We start from the raw sequence: 24,412 nt of genomic DNA, 5'->3' as shown, positions 1-24,412 counted from the left end.
TACAAAAGAAGTAGATAGTTCGAGATATATATATCTCAAACATCTCTACCTCCCGAAGGCACCAGATGAGTGAGGGGTCAGTCTGCAATTTTCGTCAAGCCACTGTCAATGTGAGAGAACTCGTGTCCAGCTTATAAGCCTATACTTGCATAAACCACAAGTGAAGATAAACAATCTTTGGACAACACCCACCAGTGGGACTCGAACCCAGAAAGCACAACTACCTTCCAGTAGCTGGCATAACTAGTATGCTTTAACCCACTACGCCATCAGACCTTACAAAAGAAGTAGATAGTTCGAGATATATATATCTCAAACATCTCTACCTCCCGAAGGCACCAGATGAGTGAGGGGTCAGTCTGCAATTTTCGTCAAGCCACTGTCAATGTGAGAGAACTCGTGTCCAGCTTATAAGCCTATACTTGCATAAACCACAAGTGAAGATAAACAATCTTTGGACAACACCCACCAGTGGGACTCGAACCCAGAAAGCACAACTACCTTCCAGTAGCTGGCATAACTAGTATGCTTTAACCCACTACGCCATCAGACCTTACAAAAGAAGTAGATAGTTCGAGATATATATATCTCAAACATCTCTACCTCCCGAAGGCACCAGATGAGTGAGGGGTCAGTCTGCAATTTTCGTCAAGCCACTGTCAATGTGAGAGAACTCGTGTCCAGCTTATAAGCCTATACTTGCATAAACCACAAGTGAAGATAAACAATCTTTGGACAACACCCACCAGTGGGACTCGAACCCAGAAAGCACAACTACCTTCCAGTAGCTGGCATAACTAGTATGCTTTAACCCACTACGCCATCAGACCTTACAAAAGAAGTAGATAGTTCGAGATATATATATCTCAAACATCTCTACCTCCCGAAGGCACCAGATGAGTGAGGGGTCAGTCTGCAATTTTCGTCAAGCCACTGTCAATGTGAGAGAACTCGTGTCCAGCTTATAAGCCTATACTTGCATAAACCACAAGTGAAGATAAACAATCTTTGGACAACACCCACCAGTGGGACTCGAACCCAGAAAGCACAACTACCTTCCAGTAGCTGGCATAACTAGTATGCTTTAACCCACTACGCCATCAGACCTTACAAAAGAAGTAGATAGTTCGAGATATATATATCTCAAACATCTCTACCTCCCGAAGGCACCAGATGAGTGCCTTCGGGAGGTAGCCATTGACAGTGGCTTGACGAAAATTGCAGACTGACCCCTCACTCATCTGGTGCCTTCGGGAGGTAGAGATGTTTGAGATATATATATCTCGAACTATCTACTTCTTTTGTAAGGTCTGATGGCGTAGTGGGTTAAAGCATACTAGTTATGCCAGCTACTGGAAGGTAGTTGTGCTTTCTGGGTTCGAGTCCCACTGGTGGGTGTTGTCCAAAGATTGTTTATCTTCACTTGTGGTTTATGCAAGTATAGGCTTATGAGCTGGACACGAGTTCTCTCACATTGACAGTGGCTTGACGAAAATTGCAGACTGACCCCTCACTCATCTGGTGCCTTCGGGAGGTAGAGATGTTTGAGATATATATATCTCGAACTATCTACTTCTTTTGTAAGGTCTGATGGCGTAGTGGGTTAAAGCATACTAGTTATGCCAGCTACTGGAAGGTAGTTGTGCTTTCTGGGTTCGAGTCCCACTGGTGGGTGTTGTCCAAAGATTGTTTATCTTCACTTGTGGTTTATGCAAGTATAGGCTTATAAGCTGGACACGAGTTCTCTCACATTGACAGTGGCTTGACGAAAATTGCAGACTGACCCCTCACTCATCTGGTGCCTTCGGGAGGTAGAGATGTTTGAGATATATATATCTCGAACTATCTACTTCTTTTGTAAGGTCTGATGGCGTAGTGGGTTAAAGCATACTAGTTATGCCAGCTACTGGAAGGTAGTTGTGCTTTCTGGGTTCGAGTCCCACTGGTGGGTGTTGTCCAAAGATTGTTTATCTTCACTTGTGGTTTATGCAAGTATAGGCTTATGAGCTGGACACGAGTTCTCTCACATTGACAGTGGCTTGACGAAAATTGCAGACTGACCCCTCACTCATCTGGTGCCTTCGGGAGGTAGAGATGTTTGAGATATATATATCTCGAACTATCTACTTCTTTTGTAAGGTCTGATGGCGTAGTGGGTTAAAGCATACTAGTTATGCCAGCTACTGGAAGGTAGTTGTGCTTTCTGGGTTCGAGTCCCACTGGTGGGTGTTGTCCAAAGATTGTTTATCTTCACTTGTGGTTTATGCAAGTATAGGCTTATAAGCTGGACACGAGTTCTCTCACATTGACAGTGGCTTGACGAAAATTGCAGACTGACCCCTCACTCATCTGGTGCCTTCGGGAGGTAGAGATGTTTGAGATATATATATCTCGAACTATCTACTTCTTTTGTAAGGTCTGATGGCGTAGTGGGTTAAAGCATACTAGTTATGCCAGCTACTGGAAGGTAGTTGTGCTTTCTGGGTTCGAGTCCCACTGGTGGGTGTTGTCCAAAGATTGTTTATCTTCACTTGTGGTTTATGCAAGTATAGGCTTATAAGCTGGACACGAGTTCTCTCACATTGACAGTGGCTTGACGAAAATTGCAGACTGACCCCTCACTCATCTGGTGCCTTCGGGAGGTAGAGATGTTTGAGATATATATATCTCGAACTATCTACTTCTTTTGTAAGGTCTGATGGCGTAGTGGGTTAAAGCATACTAGTTATGCCAGCTACTGGAAGGTAGTTGTGCTTTCTGGGTTCGAGTCCCACTGGTGGGTGTTGTCCAAAGATTGTTTATCTTCACTTGTGGTTTATGCAAGTATAGGCTTATAAGCTGGACACGAGTTCTCTCACATTGACAGTGGCTTGACGAAAATTGCAGACTGACCCCTCACTCATCTGGTGCCTTCGGGAGGTAGAGATGTTTGAGATATATATATCTCGAACTATCTACTTCTTTTGTAAGGTCTGATGGCGTAGTGGGTTAAAGCATACTAGTTATGCCAGCTACTGGAAGGTAGTTGTGCTTTCTGGGTTCGAGTCCCACTGGTGGGTGTTGTCCAAAGATTGTATATATATATATATATATATATATATATATATATATATATATATATATATATATATATATATATATATATGTATATATATATGTATATATATATATATATATATATATATATATATATATATATATATATATGTATATATATATATATATATATATATATATATATATATATATATATATATATATATACATATATATATATATATATATATATATATATATATATATATATATATATATATATATATACATATGTATATATATATATATATATATATATATATATATATATATATGTATATATATATATATATATATATATATATATATATATATATATATATATATATATGTATATATATATATATATATATATATATATATATATATATATATATATATATATGTATATATATATATATATATATATATATATATATATATATATATATATATATACATATATATATATATATATATATATATATATATATATATATATATATATATATATATATATATATACATATATATATATATATATATATATATATATATATATGTATATATATATATATATATATATATATATATATATATATATATATATATATATATATATATATATGTATATATATATATATATATTCAAGAAGGTCAATTCAATTTCTTTCTTTATTATGCACCCCATACCCATCCCGTGGGTGGTGGTGTAAAGGATTACAGAGGCACATAATCGGTTCAGGAACTGAACCTTCTAGTTCGTTTAGCTAAGCAAATAACATTTTTTTACGCTAGTTACAAAATTATTAATGTTATATACATGTATAGACTCTCATACATACATGTACATATATATATACAAACACATACATATCTAATCACCCACCGAAATACACACATCAATGATCTTTGTGTCACAAGTGATCAACAAGAGGCTCACAGGTACATTGGGATTGTGAGGATACATAGCATAGTAATTACATTCTTGTAAAGCCACTAGTACGCGCAGCGTTTCGGGCAGGTCCTTAATCTAAGAAAATTTTAAGTAGGTATTTACCTGCAAAATTTATAAAAATGATAAAAGTTACAAAGCAAGAAAAAAATAAAAGATGAGAGAAAATTGTAGGCATATTAAAGTACATAGGTAGCTCAGATTGATTGCAATGACAGCTTGAATGGTAGTTTAAGAAAAATTAATAGGCACAATACAGCATATGGCTAGCACATAAAAAACAGCAATGAACACAATGATAAAGTTGTTTGGATTAAGTACATAAAGATTGGGAGATTGGGTAACACTAGATACAGAGCAAATTTAAAGCTCATTGTAGGAAACTACGAAGATGAAATTAGGTACTTTTTGTTTTTGTTTTTAAATGAGGCAAAAGTTTGACAGCTATTCAATTCACTAGAGAGTGAGTTACTTAGTTAGTTAGTTCATTTATTATGCACCCCATACCCATCTTGTGGGCGGTAGTGGAAAGGGTTACAGAGGCACATAATGGGCTCAGGGACTGAACCCCACAATTCATTTAGCTAAGCAAGTTACAATCTTGATGAGCTAGTTACAAAATTCAATATAAGTCATCACATCAACAATGGGTTCGAGATCGACCTCAAATACAGGTTCTAAATTAAGCAACTGACATATGTGGAGAGCTAGTGTCAAAATTTATATGTTTGTCCTGCACACCGCCCCCCATCCAAAGGGGCAGCGGTGGATAGGTTACAATCACTTAGTTACTACCTACAGTTAGCAAATTGGGGATATTTGGCTAAAATTTCTGGTAGCAGATCATTAGGGAGTGAGTTCCATAGACTAGGTCCCTTAATTTGCATAGAGTATTTACACAGATTAAGTTAACCCTGGGGATATCAAAGAGATATATATTTCTGGTGTGGTGATAATGGGTCCTATTACATCTGTCCAGGGAGAAATTCAGAGTATGGTTTCCATTTAAGAACAGGGTTTTGTAAATGTAATTGACACAAGAGAATGTGTGGAGGGAGTTAATATTTAGCAAGTTAAGGGATTTAAATAAGGGAGCTGAGTATTGTCTGAAAGCAGAGTTTGTTATTATTCTGATAGCAGATTTTTGCTGGGTGATGATGGGCTTAAGGTGGTTTGCAGTGGTAGACCCCCCATGCACAGATACCACAATTAGGATAGGGATAGATTAGTGCATAATATAGTGAGAAGAGAGCAGAGTTAGGAACATAATATCTTATTTTGGAGAGTATTCCAACTGTTTTAGAGACTTTCTTAGTTACGTGTTGAATGTGGGTGCTGAAGTTGAGTCTCTTGTCTAGGAATAGGCCAAGAAACTTGCCATCATTTTTATTACTGATGTTAATGTTGTCTATCTGTAGCTGAATTGCATTCGATGATTTGCTTCCAAATAAGATGTAGTAGGTCTTTACTATGTATAGTGTTAGTTTGTTAGTTGACATCCATAAGTGGACTTTTTTTAATTCATTATTCACAACATTATTTTGTGTATGTGGGTTGGGATCTGAGTAGATAAGGGTAGTATCATCAGCAAACGATATAGGTTTAAGAATATTAGAGACATTAGGCAGATCATTGATATATATATATATATATATATATATATATATATATATATATATATATATATATATATATATATATATATATATATATATATATATATATATATATATATATATATAAGAAATAGAAGAGGTCCTAAGATGCTGCTCTGTGGCACTCCAACGGTAATTGGTAGAGTGGAAGAAGTTGTGCCATTGATGGTTACACATTGGTGTCTGTCACTAAGATAGGATCGGATGTAGTCGAGGTCAAGGCCTCTGATTCCATAATGCTGGAGTTTAAGTAAGAGGTAGTTGTGATTAACAGTATCAAAGGCTTTTCTTAGGTCAATGAAGAGTCCAATCGGAAACTCATTTTTGTCAAGGGCTGAGTAAATTACGTCAAGGAGACTAATGATTGCATCATTGGTGCTCTTTTGGGACCGGAAGCCAAACTGGCAGGGGCTGAGTATGTCGAATTTTACGAGGTAAGAATAGAGCTGTTTGTAAATAATTTTTTCAAATATTTTTTATAGAATGGGTAGATTTGATATTGGTCCATAATTGTTTATGTCCGCCGGATTGCCTCCTTTATGGACTGGCGTTACTCTTGCATTTTTAAGGATATCAGGGACGGAGAAGTTCGGCGTGTGGGATGTCGTGAAGGTGCTGGACGACTTCCTCTTCGTGAGTTCTACCTACAACGAGTGCTTGCGGAGCCTACGGGTGTTCACTGCCCTCTGTGAGCGCCTAGGCGTTTCCCTGGCCCCCCACAAGACTGAGGGCCCCCGCCCCTGCCTCACCTTCCTTGGACTTGAAATCGACGCCCGACGTATGGAGACAAGGCTGCCGGACGACAAGAGGACGAAGTACATGGCTGCAGTGGAAGACGCTCTGCGGGCCGATAGCCTTCCCCTGCGGGACCTGCAGGGGATTATTGGCAAACTGCAATTCGCCACGTCAGTCATACCGGGGGGGACGGGCCTTCCTCCGACGACTTCACCCACTCACACGAGGTGTACAACGTCCCCAACGGCTCCCCGTACGACGATTGCCCGTGACCAGACGACTACTGGGGTATCGACATCGCGTTTGCCTCCTACAAGCACAGTGCAGGGCGTACCCCCACTTTAACCCTGAGTGCAGACCCCTACAGCAAGTACTGCCCGGTCCGTGCCATGGCGAACTACATAAGACGACGGGGCATGGAACCAGGATCTATATTCCTAGGCGAATCAGGCGCCCCAGAAGATTTCACATGGGTGCTCCGTGCTGCCGTTCGAGCACTAGGCCTGCCTCCAAACGATTATGCTCCGCACTTCTTCAGAATCGGCAGGGCCACGCAGATGTCCAAGGATGGCCTGGCGCCGGCAGCAATCAGAGCAGTCGGCAGGTGGAAAAGTGATGCGTTCCACTCCTACGTCAGGCAAGACGTCATTCCACTACCTACAAAAGTTACTTCTGCGGCCAGCGGGCACCTCGCCCTTCGGGGGGTGGGGGACCGGCTGCGCTGGCCTGCGGAGTGTGGGTGCTGCGCCGGATCCCCAAGTCTAGGGCTGCCCGCAGCTACTTACCATATGTCAAGTGCACACTTGTAGTGGAAGTTGGAGGTTGCAGACTTTACATGTAAACTAGGCACTAGCATATCATTACCCCTGGAAATTCTTATCTATTCTTTTCTATGCCCTCTGTGTATACAGAATATTTTATACATACTGTACTGGCTGTGCCACTCAATTAACTCTGGCATTGTTTTTAATTATAGTATTAAGCTGATTGCGAGTACTGCAACATTGCTTCGGCTAGCTGGCACTAGGCACGGTTAATGTCCTACGACTTATTCCCTTAGTTGCATCTTGCAGTACTGGCATTCTACTGAGTCATGTTACACGATATCTTTTATTGTGGTACAGCAGTTGCTCTGTAAACATTACTTAATAAATTAAGGTCCCCCACTCCTGGCTTGTTTTTTCTCCCCGATCAGAATTGTTTATGTCCGCCGGATTGCCTCCTTTATGGACTGGCGTTACTCTTGCTTTTTAAGGATATCAGGGAAGGTGTGACTTTTTTGGATGAACCATAGATGTGTGGCTCCTCTTGCATGATAGTATGATGATAGATGGAATTACTGGTGTCGATTTCACTTTGCCTCAGATCTACAAGATCTTGTTGAAGTTCTTGGTGTACTGCTGCTCTCAAATTGCTCATTGACAATCCAAGGTTACACTCAACATCTCCTTTAAAGGCAGATTCTTTGGCTAACTTATCAGCTCTATCATGCATTCGGAGGCCAACATGAGATGGAGACCACATGAAATGGACCCTGTTACAATCCTTAATAATTTTGTCTAGCTTCGGACACGAGCATGTTACAGTTATGTATTAAAGAGTTGAGAGCAATTAAGGATGATAAGGAGTCACTTACAATTAATGTGTCAAGTTTGGAGACTTGTACACATTTCAGTGCAAGAAGCAAGGCAAATAGTTCGGTCTGAAGGGTAGAGGCCCAGTTGTTTATACGGACTCCGTACTCAAAGTACAAGCCATCGCCCATTGTCAGAACAACTGCACCCGTGGTGCGGTGTAGGGAACCATCAGTGTATATGATTTGAGAGAGAGAATGCTCTGTGGACAGAGCATCAATATGGCTTAAGGCATTGATCTTTGCCTCAAGACGAAGCTTGGGCTGCCCTCTAATTTGTTTCTTGGGTGGAAAGGGAGGGATTAAAATTGGAAAGTTAATCTCCCACGGTGCAGGAAAGTGTCGTTGTTGTTTCTCTTGGTACAAAACCATGTAAGAGGAGCCACACATCTATGGATCATCCAATAAAATCAGCAGACTTCTAGATGTTACTACTGCTCGGCTTAGACTCGGTTACAAGTATCTCTGGGAATTCTCATTATCTGCTGATGTAGACCTGACCAAATGTAAACTGTGTCAACAAAATTATTCGCACACCCTCCGTCACTATGTGATGGAGTGCGAAAAGGTACGTGAATTTAGAGACAATTCTATAACCAATGTTCCAGCGATGTGTCAATATTTCATTCAAAATGATCTGCTACCAGAAATTTTAGCCAAATATCCCCAGTTTGCTAACTGTAGGTAGTAACTAAGTGATTGTAATCTATCCACCGCTGCCCACTGGATGGGGGGCGGTGTGCAGGACAAACATAAATTTTGACACTAGCTCTCCACATATGTCAGTTGCTTAATTTAGAACCTGTACTTGAGGTAGATCGAGAACCCATTGTTGATGTGACGACTTATATTGAATTTTGTAACTAGTTCATCAAGATTGTAACTTGCTTAGCTAAATGAATTGTGGGGTTCAGTCCCTGAGCCCATTATGTGCCTCTATAACCCTTTTAATTAATTTAAAAAGTACACCTATGGATGTCAACCAACAAACTCACACTAAATATAGAAAAGGACTACTACATCTTATTTGGAAGCAAATCAACAAATGCAATTCAGCTTCAGATAGACAATGTTAACATCAGTAATAACAATGATGGAAAGTTTCTTGGCCTATACCCAGACAAGAGATTTAACTTCAGCCCCCACATACAATAGCTAACTAAGAACATCTCTAAAACAGTTGGTATACTCTCGAAAATCAGATATTATATACCTAACTCTGCTCTCCTCTCACTGTTTTATGCACTAATCTATCCCTATCTTAATTATGGTATCTGTGCATGGGGTTCAACCACTGCAAACTACTTCAAGCCCATCATCACCCAGCAAAATTCTGCTATAAGAGCAATAACAAACTCTGCTTTCAGACAACACTCAGCCCCCGTGTTTAAATCCCTAAACATGCTAAACATAAACTCACTCCACACATTCTCTGGTGTCAGTTGCATAAACAAAATCCTGTTCTTAAATGCAAACCCTGTTCTGAAACTCTCTTTGGACAGATGTAATAGGATCCATAATCACCACACCAGAAAAAATATCTCTTTGATATCCCCAGAGTCAAACTTAATCTGTGTAAACACTCTATGCAAATAAAGGGACCCAGTCTATGGAATTCACTCCCTATTGAATTGAAAAGCTGTCCAACTTTTGCGTCATTCAAAAACAATACTAAAAAGTACCTAATTTCATCTTCATAGTTTTTTACATTTTGCTTTAAAATTGCACTGTATCTATTGCTACCCAATCTCCCAATCTTTATGTACCCAATCTGAACATCTTTATCATTGTGATCATTGCTGTCTTCTTATATGTGCTGCCAATCTGCTGTATGGTGTCTATTAATCTTGATTAAATTACCAATCAAGCTGTCAATGTAATCAATCAGAGCTTTAATATACCAATGTGCTTTAATATACTTACTAATCTCTCTCATCTCATTTTTTTCTTGCAATGTATTTGTTATCATTTTATTAATTCTTCTAGAATTTACCTACTTAAAATTATCTGTTAGATTAAGGACCTGCCCGAAACGCTGCGCGTACTAGTGGCTTTACGTGAGTGTAATTACTGTACTATGCTATGTATTCTCACGAACCCAATGTACCTTCTTGTATATAAATAAATAAATAAATAAATAAAAATAAATGATCTGCCTAATGTCTTAAACAAGCTTAAAAAAAATCCACTTGTGGATGTCAACCAACAAACTCACACTAAACATAGAAAAGCATTTTACTTAAATAAATAAATAAATAAATTGTTAAAATGTCTTTTTTTTGGTCAGGATGAGTGAAGCAATGAAGGGCGATTTTGTTTTTATTAATAAACACTTTACTCCCCCGCGGACATAAGATTGTGTCCGCCGGGGGTCACTTGAAACTGCCCGAGTAGACATATTTTTATGCCCGAGGAACAAATATTTCTATAAAATTCAATTCTTATCCGATCGACTTGGGGATAGTATGAACATGTTTACCATAAAATTTACATTTTCTATAATAGCCACATAGTCTATTTGGGAGACCGGCATTGGCTTATATCTTCGTGGAGAAAGTATTGTAGATCGCCGAGGTACGGTAATAGGTAACACTTCGCCCACTTCCGACACTCTTGCGGGTAGGCCGCGATTATGACTCTACATTTATATGCATATGTCCGTGTAGGAAATTTTATTGCGATCTCAAAGATACCAAATTTAACGCTGTAGGACAAATGTGGAGTTGACAACCCTGAAAAGAATGGAAACATCTCGTCGCTGTTTGGAGCTCACGGCTAGTGATCCACTTAGTTTATTTATTGGTAGTGGTTTAAATCACAGTTTGGTGACATTTTATACATATGTTCTTCAAGAACATTCTATTGCGAACACATTGGTACAAAAGTGAAATGTGTACATCGAAAATTAAGGTCAGCACAGTGAAAAGAGTATACACTTTTCCGTGTTGCCGCTCGATCGCCCGAAACTGTGATTCCGCTTGGAGCAAGTTTTGGTCCTGTTTGTGGAGAGAATTAATTAATTATTAATTAAAGCAGCCAAATGTTGCTGGCAAATGGGGCAAAACTGCAAAAGTGGAGGGTGTGGTGCTGCCTTCAGGTGTGGTGCTGCCTTCTGGTGTGGTGCTGCCTTCAGGTGTGGTGCTGCCTTCAGGTGTGGTGCTGCCTTCAGGTGTGGTGCTGCCTTCAGGTGTGGTGCTGCCTTCAGGTGTGGTGCTGCCTTCAGGTGTGGTACTGCCTTCAGGTGTGGTGCTGCCTTCAGGTGTGGTGCTGCCTTCAGGTGTACTGGTGCTGCCTTTTGGTGTACTGGTGCTGCCTTCAGGTGTGGTGCTGCCTTCAGGTGTGGTGCTGCCTTCAGGTGTGGTGCTGCCTTCTGGTGTGGTGCTGCCTTCAGGTGTGGTGCTGCCAGTAGTGTGGTTGAGGACTACGACCGCGCGCACCAGCTGCCAGGTGGCACTCTGGTGAGTGCCACCTGGCAGGTGTTGTGCAGGGGTGCAGTCCTCACGGGTTTTGGGGGATTTTCCCGGAAGTTTGGCGCGTTTCGGACGCGTGTGAGCGTCCTGTGTTTGGGTATGTGGTCGGGAAAGAGAGTAAGTCATGTTGATGAGTGCCAGGTGGTGCGCGCGCGGTCGTCGTCGCAGCGCGGGTGTCTAGTCAGAGGGGGTTTGGGAATTTCCCGGAAGTTTGGCGCGTGTCGGTCTTGAGTGGCTGGTGAGCAGGTGCAGCCCCTCGCTCTAGACACAAAGGGAATTTCTGGGAAGACGTATGAAAATACAAGGATAAGAGTGTAATATGAGGAAGGAGATTGTCATAGACTTAATGATAATAGTTTGACGATCGTGAGTAGAGGATGAGAGGGGAACCAGCATAGTGGATATGTTGTTTGGGGAGGGGTGAGGGGGGGAGGGAGAGGAGAACCCCCATACCTGAGAGGAAGGCCTGGACATCCATTAGCTTCCTCCTACAGGATGTCGTAAGTGCGAGAGGAGGGTATGAGAGAGCACCCTCCTGCGGAAGTGACCCATTTCGTCTTAAAGGGTTTTCAATGTTCGTCCCACGACGGGTCCTCATACACTGTGGATCCGTTAAGGAGGGGCGAGGTACATACGACAGACCAGCACCAGCCAACCATCAATCACTCCCACCCCTCATCTCCACCCGCTCCCATACCATCAACCATTGTTCCGTGCAAAACCTTTTAGTATGTGTAAGCTATATCCCAACGTGATCAACATGGTGAGAGCAATAACGAGGGAAAAGTAAACACATTATATAAATTTATTTCTTTATTAAACACTTAAGCGATTTACAACGATAATAATAATAATAATAATAATAATAATAATAATACTTCTTCTTGGTGGTTTAGCTAGCAGACAGATGTAGAAAGGCTTTCATTCAGTCCATCGATCCTTCCCGACACGCTAGTCAATCAGTCAATCTGTAGAAAGGGGAAAAGGTTATAAGTTTTGTTGTTGTCAATGTTGTAAACATAAATACAGACATTATTATGTTCATCATTCAATCCTAACATAAAGTATTACTCACCGCACTATCATCATAGCCAACTTCGTCACACAGCGTTTCACACTCAGCATCACTACCGTTTAAGCAGAATGTTTGCTTACACACAGGCATTTTCATCTGAGCGTAATTGAATTTCAACACTTTTTCATCATTCTTGCGAAAATGACCATATTTAAACGCTTCATCAAAGTGAAGCAGGGCGGCCTCTAAGCCTAGTCTGCAAAAATGATATGCAAAATAAACGGCGTAATTCCCACAGAAGTAACTATTCAAGGATTGAATCCTTTTCTTCATAATATATAGGGTATAGTCTTGGAAGTAAAACATAAACTCTTCGAAATATCTTGAATAAGATCCTATTGCAGGATTGGCATAGCTGTCTAGTATAACTATCTCGCTTCTACCTTCATCCTTATTTACATAGAATGTTATCCAATGACCCATTTTATTACGAGAACCCGAGTCCAGAGTGTTCATTATGAACACCACAGGTCTTTTTTTATGTATTTTTGTCAGTATTTTCCGTACGTCATCAGCTAGGAAACATCCTAGATAGTATACCTTATCACCTAAATTACTTCTGATAGCCTCATTTATTTCCAAACAATTCATATTAGTATTTTATCCTCGCGTATCGCAAATAACGCGACGATCCGCGTTAATGCTGATCACACCTGTTGTAGACCCGTAAACTAGAATGACTTTATTTCTAGCCACACCGCGTTTAAATTCCAAAGCTATCTGCAGATTACCACTTTTTTCAATCGGGATGGTGTCATCTATATCCTCAGGTTGTAAATTAAAGGCCAGTATGGTTCCACCATTCACATATGTCATAAGATAATATATTGTCTTTATCGAAGCCTAAGGCTTGTAATGCTGTGTAATACAACTTGGCGCAGTTATGAGGGAAGTCGCACCCAATATTGACAATATTAGTGCTATTCTGCGATATTAACACTTTACTAAGCTCGCAGTTTTCCAAATAAAGCGGGTTGCGATTATATGCACCAGACACTGCCTCCATATCAAGGATGATCATATATAAATGTTCTGGTATAACAGTCCCCCACGGCTGGTCCATTGTTATAGAGCGCTGACCTGTGCCCAATATATACGTTTTGTATAAAGTTTTATTAAAAGTATACGTAATAGGAGAGTTGTTCTGCACCATGGCTTTATTAATGGCTACTAATCCTTCAGGGTATGGCAATACCCGATCCACCCATAGTCGTGTAGACTTGATATTATATTTAAAATTAGCGTGTTCATTATCGCTGAGTATAAGCCACTTATCAGGTTGAAGTTCGAGCCGCACCCTGATGTCCACATTATCCAAAACGTATTCACTAACGGATGTGACATCCAACATTAGTTTAAAACAAGTATTCACGCCACTCGTTTTCATATCAGTCATCCGTTGCTTCTCACCAGCCGAGGCGTTAGTGAAATAACCAGCTTCAATTTTACCAGGATCGACGCGGTTAAAAAACTGTGACAGTTTATCATAGTGGTTAGCCTTACACCCAGAAATCGTAGATAATAACTTTATGTATGACCAGAATGAGAATAATGAGCTGGTTTCAACTACTGTTTCGTTTAAATACACAATAGCGGATTTGAATAGAGTTTGCGATAATCCATTCACCAACGAAACGTTTTTAGCGTCTCCTAAAGGCGTTATTCCATCTTCTTCGGTTAGATCAATAGACAACTCCAAAGCTATAGATGATAAATCCACCAGTTGACCATTCACTCCCTTGATGATGAATTCCAGATAGGTGTCTGTAAACTTATTATTGACCCCAGAATTCACAGGTAATACATCCACCGTTTGTCTGCTTGCAATTGTTGATTCTATCAATCGAGGGGAAAATACTTTAGGAAAGGCTTCACTAACAGCAGCTGTATAGTGTTCTAATGGCACCTGGAGGCCAAGAGCGTTATATCCGGCCATGTTCACGCTTTAGACAACACCAACCGAGTGAGAAGAAGTTATGACAACACATCATTATATTTTGCTTTAGTAAAACGTTTGATGTTTGCTAATTTTTTTGTTTGTTTATTCTTTTTCTGCACTCTTCCGCCTATCATTTGCTTCCCCACTCCTTTCAATGTTTCAATTCCGCGTTTCTTAAGAGATTGTTTGAAAGTTTGTTTGTCATTATTAATGTCGTCTAGTACGTTCTGCCCCAAGCTAAGCGCAGCCGGAGCCAGAATCCTCATGATAAAGGGCGCTGCTCGACGCGCTATCCCGCTTAAAAGAGGAAAATATTCCTCCTCCACGCGTATAACGTCTACTGCTGTTGAAAATCCGTATATCATCAGTCCCCCCACCTCTAGGAGGGGTTAACAGAATGTATAATTCCTCAACAGAGGGAAGAATAAAGTGGACACGCATTTCTCCGCTTGTTTCAGACGAATGAGGAGTAGGGGGAAAGCGTTGGTGTTATATCCCTCTTGCAACGGGACGTATATGCAAGACTGCTATGGTGCACCCACGTTCATCAAAATGTATTGGGTTACCATCTTGATCCCTAATAGTGATGCTGACGCTGTCTATGATGTTGGTGTTAAGACGCACATATAGTTTTTTATTGTTGCTGTTATCACTTCCATTTAGGGAGATTACATCCAAAATATTTACAGACTGGTTTCCATATCTAGTAGAAGAGATTTTATCGCAATAAACACACAGAATATCAACTCCTCCTCTAGGCATTGGCGGGAATAGACATGTGTTAACTACACTCGAGGCATACTGACGTTTTGCGAATATGTCATATTCAGTTTCTGGAACTAAGCCCACCACTTTCCCAAAAGCTGTCCCAAATGACAATGTGACTCTACTGATGTTTTTATGTCCCGTTGCAGAGCTAGTATTCTCCTCACTAATCACAGTAGTGAACTTGTTTCGATTGGAGGAAGAATCATATTTAATAAAATGTGTTCCGTATTTAGCTGAAAATTGTTTTAATGACTTTCCTAAAAACTCAGTTTAGCATTACTTGAAAATATGGCCTCTATTTCTGTATTAATTGTGGTATTAATTTCTTTTATAGTTCCGGCTAAAACATCAAATGATAATAAATGCTTTGAATGCATTTCATTGAATCTCCCCTCGCCCACTTTCTCATATGTAACGCCTACACGTATATATGCCTCAGGATTATCACGCTTAATAACGTAATGGGAAGTTGGGAGGAGTAATTTTTGAAGACACATTTCATAACTCCCCCTGGGATCTAATTCTAGCTGGTTAAACAATCGATTTTGGAACGATGCGGGGATGTTATTTGGGAATAAATGCGTATCTGATACACTGGTGGCGTATATCACGTGAGTGTCCATCGCTCTGTCTCCTTAGACTGCTTTTTGCCAAGTAAAGCTAGTTACACGTTACATACACATTTATATACACTAATAATAATAATAATAATAATTTTTATTTAGGCAAAGGTACATACATAAAGAGATTTTACAAAGTTTGTTGGCTTTATAGATAGGAGCTAGTACATACAATGCCTAAAGCCACTATTACGCAAAGCGTTTCGGGCAGGAAAAAACACTACTGACTAAAGCTTAAAACTAATGGGTAAAAAGAAAAAAATGCGTTGAGTACAAATAAAAATAGAGGTAAAAGACTCGCCTGTTAATATACGATCCAGGAAGCATTCCTTTTACTGTGAGGATCAATCTTCGCAGTTGCCTTCCTCTTAACAGATGGAGCCTCATACACTTGACTGCTTGCCGTAGTATTACGGAATAAATCTCGTGGTGTAGAAGTTAGTGTGAAAAACAGTTGAGCAATGGGTAGTTTATCCGGTAAAAAAACAGATTTAAGCAGAGTCATTTTATGTATAATGTCGTTAATTATATGTATGCCAGATACTGGAGCCAATACATTTCTATTCAGATCCGATCGAACGATTTCACTAGCATCATAATGGTTTAGGAAGGATCTTGCATATTCATGATCTTGCACTTTCAACTTCAAATCTATTAAATGTTTTATGGAAGGGTTGGTATGCAACTGAGGAGGAGGTGATTTGACAGTAAGATGACGAGCATCAGCTTTCACAGTGGGGTATGCAGGGCTGTGTGCAGCTTTCCGGTTGTCTACTATTTTACGCGGTACGAGATAAAAGGCTTTCATTTTACTTACTGAACAACCGTGTAATTAAACTAGCTGCAATCGGTAAAATAATGGATAAAATACTGCCTCCTCGTTTGCTGGTTAATATCTGTTTCTTAGTTGACAGAAGGTTTCTTACAGGCTAGTGACCGAATAAGCAATTTATATTTTTTCAACTTTTTAATGTCCTTGTTGGGCACAGGCAATTTTTTTTTTAAAGTTATTAAAAATTTATGATAAACAATTTATATGTGGTTTCTTCAATTTTTCGATCAACTGTTTTCTCGAGGAATACTGAAGTTTTGATAATAGTTGGATCAATTCCTTGTATTTATAAACTAAGGGCTTCTTCATTATAAATGTAATATCTCAGCAGCATCAATCCATTGATCGAATGATCGATCATAACCTGCGTACCTAACTTTATACTGAAGCTTGCCAGAGACTCTACGTTGCCCCAATACCTTTTCAATATTAAAGGTTTGAGGCAAATGTGTTGGTGTTAATTCTTGTTTATAGAAGCCACCATCAATTTCTTCCCCATTCAGATCTTTTAGAAAGTATAAAGGGATGTGTTGTCTTCGATCAATACGTGTAACTGTAAATATCTCTCGGGTGTTCTGCTGCTTAAACCCTTTCTTAAACTTGGAAATGCGATCAGATAGAGTGATGCGTACTGTATCGCCAACACTCAATCGAGGAATGATAGTTCTCTTTGATTTGCTCGGACTTTTATACATTAAATCAAATTGTTTGGCGTGTTCGCTGGGCGAGGATAGAGCGTGCACCTCCGTGGGTGTCTTCCCCCTCAATCCTCTGTGTGGGGTTAAATTATGTTTTCACAATATCTGGTAGATTCTGCATGTATTTTAAAGTGTTGTGCGCCGTCATAAACTTGTAAAGTTTACCTTTAAATGTTTATTATGCAAATTTCATATGTAAGCCATTATTGAATGTCACCGAGGTCCTTTCAGTATCATTGTAACTAACTATATAGCTAGCCAGAGCTTGTCGACAAGGGACGTCGACTTGGTAGCATGTCCGAGCGGTGTTAATACTCAAATTGTATGACGGTTGAAACATAACCAATCACAGGCGAGTAGGCCTCTGACGTCATGCCAGACAGAGCGGCACCAGCCGTGCTCCCAGCAGGCCTCAGTATTCTCACAGACCCAGAGCAGGTTGGACCTCGGCTGGCCAGTTATACACCTTGTTGCCTCACTCAATAAAACTACTGAAGTGTCTGCTGTGTATAACTACAACCAACATACATCCAAGAAGGCAACGAATACCATCATCATTGCCACATTACTCTACTCACCACATTACTCATCACCACATTACAAAATTGCCATCATCACCACGTTACTACACTCTCATCATCATCACTACATTACTTCATTCCCATCATCATCACCCCATTCCGCCCCCCCCCCCACAATCACCACCCCTTAGATAAAAACCACAATACTCTACTCCGATCTTTATCATCACATTATTACACTCCCATCTTCATCACTACATTACTACACTCCCATCGTCATCACTACACTCCCACCAACATCTCCTGTTTACTAAACTCCCAACATCATCACAACACTACTCCACTTCCATCGTCATCACATTATTTCACTCCCATCCTCATCACCACATTGCGCTACTTCAAACATCATCACCAAATTACTACACACCTAAAATCATCACCATGCACTTCGAACATCATTACTACGACTTCTACACTCACATCCTCATCATCACAACATTACTTCACTACTAACATCATCACCACATTACTACACTCCCAACATCATCACCATCACTATCGCCGTCATCACCACATTACTACACTCCCAACATCATCACCATCATTATCGCCATCATCACCACATTACTACACTCCCATTATCATCATCACCACATAACTTCACTCCTATTATCATCACAACATTATTCCACTATCATCATCATCACCACATTACCACACTCCCACCATCATGACCACATTACTACACTCCCATCATCATACCCACATTACTTCACAACCATCATTACCATCACCGCATAACTCCATTCCCTCCATCATCGCAACATTACTCCACTTCCATCATCATTTCTACATTACTACACTCTCATCCTCATCGCCACATTACTCCACCCCTAAGATCCTCATCATCACAACATTATTTCACGTCCACTATCATCACCACTTTAATACACTCCTATCATCATCATCACATTACTTCTCACCCATCGTCATCGCCACATTATTTCACAAACATTATCATACTCACCACATTACTCCACTTCGATTATCATTACAACATTACTACACTCCCAACATTATCTCCACATTAGTACACTACTAACATCATCATCATTATCACCATCATCACCATATTATTACACTCCCCTCATAATCATCATCATCATCATCATCACAACAGTACTCCACTTCCATTACCATAACAACATTACTCCACTCTCATCATCATCATCACCACTTTACTGCACTCCCATCATCATCATAACATTACTCAACTCCCATTATCATCACAACATATCCAATCCTATCATCATCATCATCTCCACCTTACTATACTCCCATCATCTTCACCTCATTACTTAACTCCCATCATCATCACTACATAAGTCCATTCCCTCCACCATCGCAACATTACTACTCTGCCATCATCATCACTACATTACCCCACTCTCATCGTCATCACCATATTTTTACACTCACCATCATCATCCTCACCACATTACTCCACCTCGATGCTCACCACCACATTACTACATTTCCAACATCATCACCATCATTATCATCATCATAATATTACTTCCCTCCCATCATCATCACCACATTATTACACCCCATCATCATCACTACATTACTCCACTCTCATCATCGTCAATACAATACTCCACTCCCATCATCAACAACACATTATTACACTCCCATCAAAATCACCTTATTACTTTACTCATTTCATAATCACAAAATTACTGAACTTCCATCATCATCACCACCACAATATTACACCCATCATCATCACCACATTATTAAACCCATCATCATCACCTTATTATTGCACTCCAAAAATCATTCCCATATTTCTACACTCCCAACATCACGACAAATGCACTCTCAACCTCATCACTACAGTGACTACACTCAAAGAATCATCACCACATTACAACACTCCCAACATCATCACCACATTATTACACTCTCAACATCATCACCATCATTATCACCATAATCATCACATTATTATACTCTCATCAACATCATCACTACATTACTCCACTCCCAACTTAATCACAAAATTACTACACACCCAACATCATCTCTATGACTACTATACTCCGAGCATCATCACCACGTTACTACACTCCTAACATCATCCCCACATTACAACACTCCCATAATCGTTACCACATTATTACATTCCCATCATCATCACCACATTACCACACTTCCATCTTCATCATCACCTCATTATTACACTCTCATCACCATTACCACATTACTCTACTCAAAACATCATAACCACATAACTACACTTCCATCATCATCACCACATTACTCCTCTCCAAGATCCTAACCCTATTACTCCACTCCCATCATCATCACTACATTACTCTACTCGCTTCATCAAAACATTACTTTACTCCCACTATCATCACAACTTTAATACACTCCCATCATCATCCTCATTACATTACTCCACTTAGATCATCATCAACATTACTACACTCAAAACATCATCATTATGATTATCATCATCATCATCTCATTAATACACTCCCATCATTATCTCAACATTATTACACCGCCATCATCTTCACATCATTACTACCAATCCCAACATCATCACATCATTACTGCCACTCCCCTCTTTATCACATCACTACTACCATTCCATCATCATAATAATATTACTGCACACCCATCATCATCACCACATTACTACTCTCCTATCATCATCACAATATTGATACACATCCACTATCACCACCACACTACTCCAATATCCTGATCATTCCAACAATACTCAAGTCCCATCATCATCACCACATTGCTCGACTCCCATCATCATCACCACATTTTTACACTCCCAACATCATCACCACTTTAGTACACTCCCTACAACATCCTCACAACTAATGCACTTCCAACATCATCACCATGTTACTACACTTCAAATATCATCACCACATTACTACACTCCCATCATCATCATCATCATCATCATCATCATCACCACGTTGCTCCACTCAAATTATCATCACAACATTACATCACTTCCATCATATTCATGATATTACTACTCTCCCATCATCATCACCAAATTACTGAACTCCCAACATCATAACCACATCACTACACTCCTATCATCATCACTTCATTACTCAACTCTCATCATCATCACCACATTACTTCACTCCCACTATCATCATCATTTTAATACACTTCCATCATCATCACCACATTACTCCACTCCCATCGTCATCACAATATTATTACACTCCTATCATCATCCTCACCACATTACTCCACTTCGAGTATCATCACCACCACATTACTACACTCCCAACATTATCACCCTCAGAATCATCATCATCACGTTACTTCACTCCAATCATTATCACCACATAATTACACCCCCATCATCACCACCACATTACTTCACTCATATCATCATCACATCATTACTACACCCCATCATCTTCACCACATTACTGTACACCAAACATAATCTCCATCATCACCACATTACTACACTCCTATCATCATCATCATCACCATATTACTTCACTCCAATTATCATCTCAGCATAACTGCACTCCCATCTTCATCATCACCACATTAATACACTCCCAGCATCATCACCACTTTACGCAACTCCCATCACTATTAAAAAATTTCTCCACTTCCACAAACATCGGCCAATTACTCCACTATCATCATTATCATCACTACATTACTACACTCGCATCATCACCACTACATTACTCCACTCTCAAGATCCTCATCACATTATTCCACTCCCATCATCACCACATTCCTCCACTCCCACAATCACCACGACTTTAATACACTCCCATCATCATCACTACAATACATCACTCCTATCATCAACACCACAATACTTCACTCCCTACATCATCACCTCATTACTCCACTCCCATTTTATCATCACATTATTATATTTCCATCTACATCACCACATTACTACACTCCCACCAACATCAGGCTGCTACGGGCTGCTTCCTGGGGGAGGGGGAGGGTTTTAACAAACATATGTTATATGAAGTTATCAGACGATAACTTCAAGAGAAACAATTCGAACATCATCACTGTTACGGCCCTCTCGGGACGCAACGGGGTTCTTACTCTGATGTTGTTAGAGGAAGATATATGTATCCGTTCCCAAGCCAGTAGTGGCTATCAAGGGATGAGATCCGTGACGCAAGTAACTTAAAGGGAGTATGGAAAGATAGTTAAGAACTTAATATTATAATTAACACCATCACCATTTATAATATATAGAAATTAAACGTACACAAGGGGGAGGGGTATTAACACTATGCAAGGGGATTATTCATTGTAGTCTTCTGCTGAAGACTCTGGTGCCACACCACTTTCGGTGCCGATTCCTTGGTGCTCTCTTCGTGGCCTTAAGACGTGTCCTCTGAGAACGCCGAGTCTACCCTGGCCACAGGTCAGCCACAACACAGGTCCACTGGGGGCACCGTCGTGGAGGCCGTCAACCACACGTCCAGCAGGTCTGCTGGCAGGTACTGAGCCAACAAGGCTGGTACGGCCACTCCACGAACGATAAAAGGGGTACGCCCTAGACAGGAGTCTCGTGTGATATCACCAATCACCCTCCTGTCCTCAATACCCCAGTGGATTATCGTCTCCAACCGTCGGTCCCGGGTAAATCCTTCCACTGCCACTCCACTGGCAGGCTTAACACACCACAGTGTTCTTCCGGGGGGACGACGTCACAACAGCTGCAGCAAACTTCACAGTATGGAGACTGGCTGCCTCGGGTAGACTGACTCCACCTTCAACACAGTGGTCCCAGGTCGGCTCTGTAAGCAGACACGTCATTAATAACCGGGACACTAATACACCACACTCACAGGCTCAGATACAAACGCCCGACATATCCACTCCCTAGATGGCGCTGTCGTCGGAGTACCACCTCACCAGAGGTCAGGAGCGGCGGTGTTGAGCGCTGAACCAGACTGGAAACTGGTCCTCGAGGCCAGTACACGCTGTCCTCACTAGGTGTCGTCGTTCGTTTGGCGGGGGTTTCGGGAGCTGACCCACAGATGGCGTGTTTGTCACTGCTCCAGGCACGGACGCTGGATCCGGGTTCGTAACAATCACAACATTACTTCACTCCTAACATCATCACCACATTACAACATTCCCAACAATATCATCACGAATAATGCACTATAAACATCACCACCACGACTACTACACTCCTATCATCATCACAACATTACTTCACTCCTAACATCATCACCACATTTGCACAGATACGAACCCATTAAGATTTCAACTTTGATTCAACAGAGCAGAAGAAGTTTTTAAAACACATATGGCAAAATCTTTCTGAACCGACCTTACGAGTAATAAATACTCATACTCCGCCCAAGTTAAACAGAAACAAGCAACACTTAGTGGGCCAGCCAGAGGCTTAGGGCCCGTGCAGGAATATCCCTGCAAAAAAAAAAAAAAAAATCACCACATTACCTCACTCCCAGTATCCCAATATTGTCACCATCATTATCACCATCACCACCACATTATTACACTCACATCATCATCATCACCACGTAACTTCACTCCCATTATCATCACAACATTACATCACTCTCATCATCATCATCATCACCACATTACAACACTCCTATCATCATCATCATCATCACGACCTTACTTCACTCCTAACGTCATCACCACATTACTACACTCCCAACAACATCATCACGACTATGAACATCATCACCATGACTAACTCACTCAAGTTATCATCACAACATTTCTTCACTCAATACATCATCACCACATTACTACACTCCCAACATCATCACCATCATAATCGCCATATTACTACACTCTCATCATCATCATCAAAACATTGTTCAACCTCCATTTTCATCACCACATTACTACAAATCCATCATCATCACAACATTACTCCCATCATCATTTTAACAATACTCCAGTCTCATCATCATCGCCGCATTACTTCACTCTCATCATTATCACAACATTATTACATTCCCATCATCATCACTACATTGCTCCACTCCCAGCATCATCACGCCTTTACGACATCATCATCACTATTACTACTACACTCCCAACATCATCACCACATTACTACACTCCTAACATCATCCACACCACAATACTTCTCTTCGATCATCATCACCACATTACAGCACTCCCATCCACATCACAACATTACTTCACTCCCATCATCATCACATCATTACTACACTTCCATCATCATCACTACATTACTCCACTTCCACCGTTATACCCACATTACTCTACTCCTATCATCAACACAACAATACTCCACTCCCATCATCATCGCCACATTACTCCACTCCCATCATCATCATCGCCACATTACTCCAATTCCCTCATTATTATCACATTATTA

This window comes from Procambarus clarkii, unplaced genomic scaffold (genome assembly GCF_040958095.1).
Source record: "Procambarus clarkii isolate CNS0578487 unplaced genomic scaffold, FALCON_Pclarkii_2.0 HiC_scaffold_155, whole genome shotgun sequence".
In the NCBI taxonomy this organism is placed as follows: domain Eukaryota; kingdom Metazoa; phylum Arthropoda; class Malacostraca; order Decapoda; family Cambaridae; genus Procambarus; species Procambarus clarkii.
The sequence above is the reverse complement of the archived record's forward strand: the minus strand, read 5'-3'. Positions refer to the sequence as shown.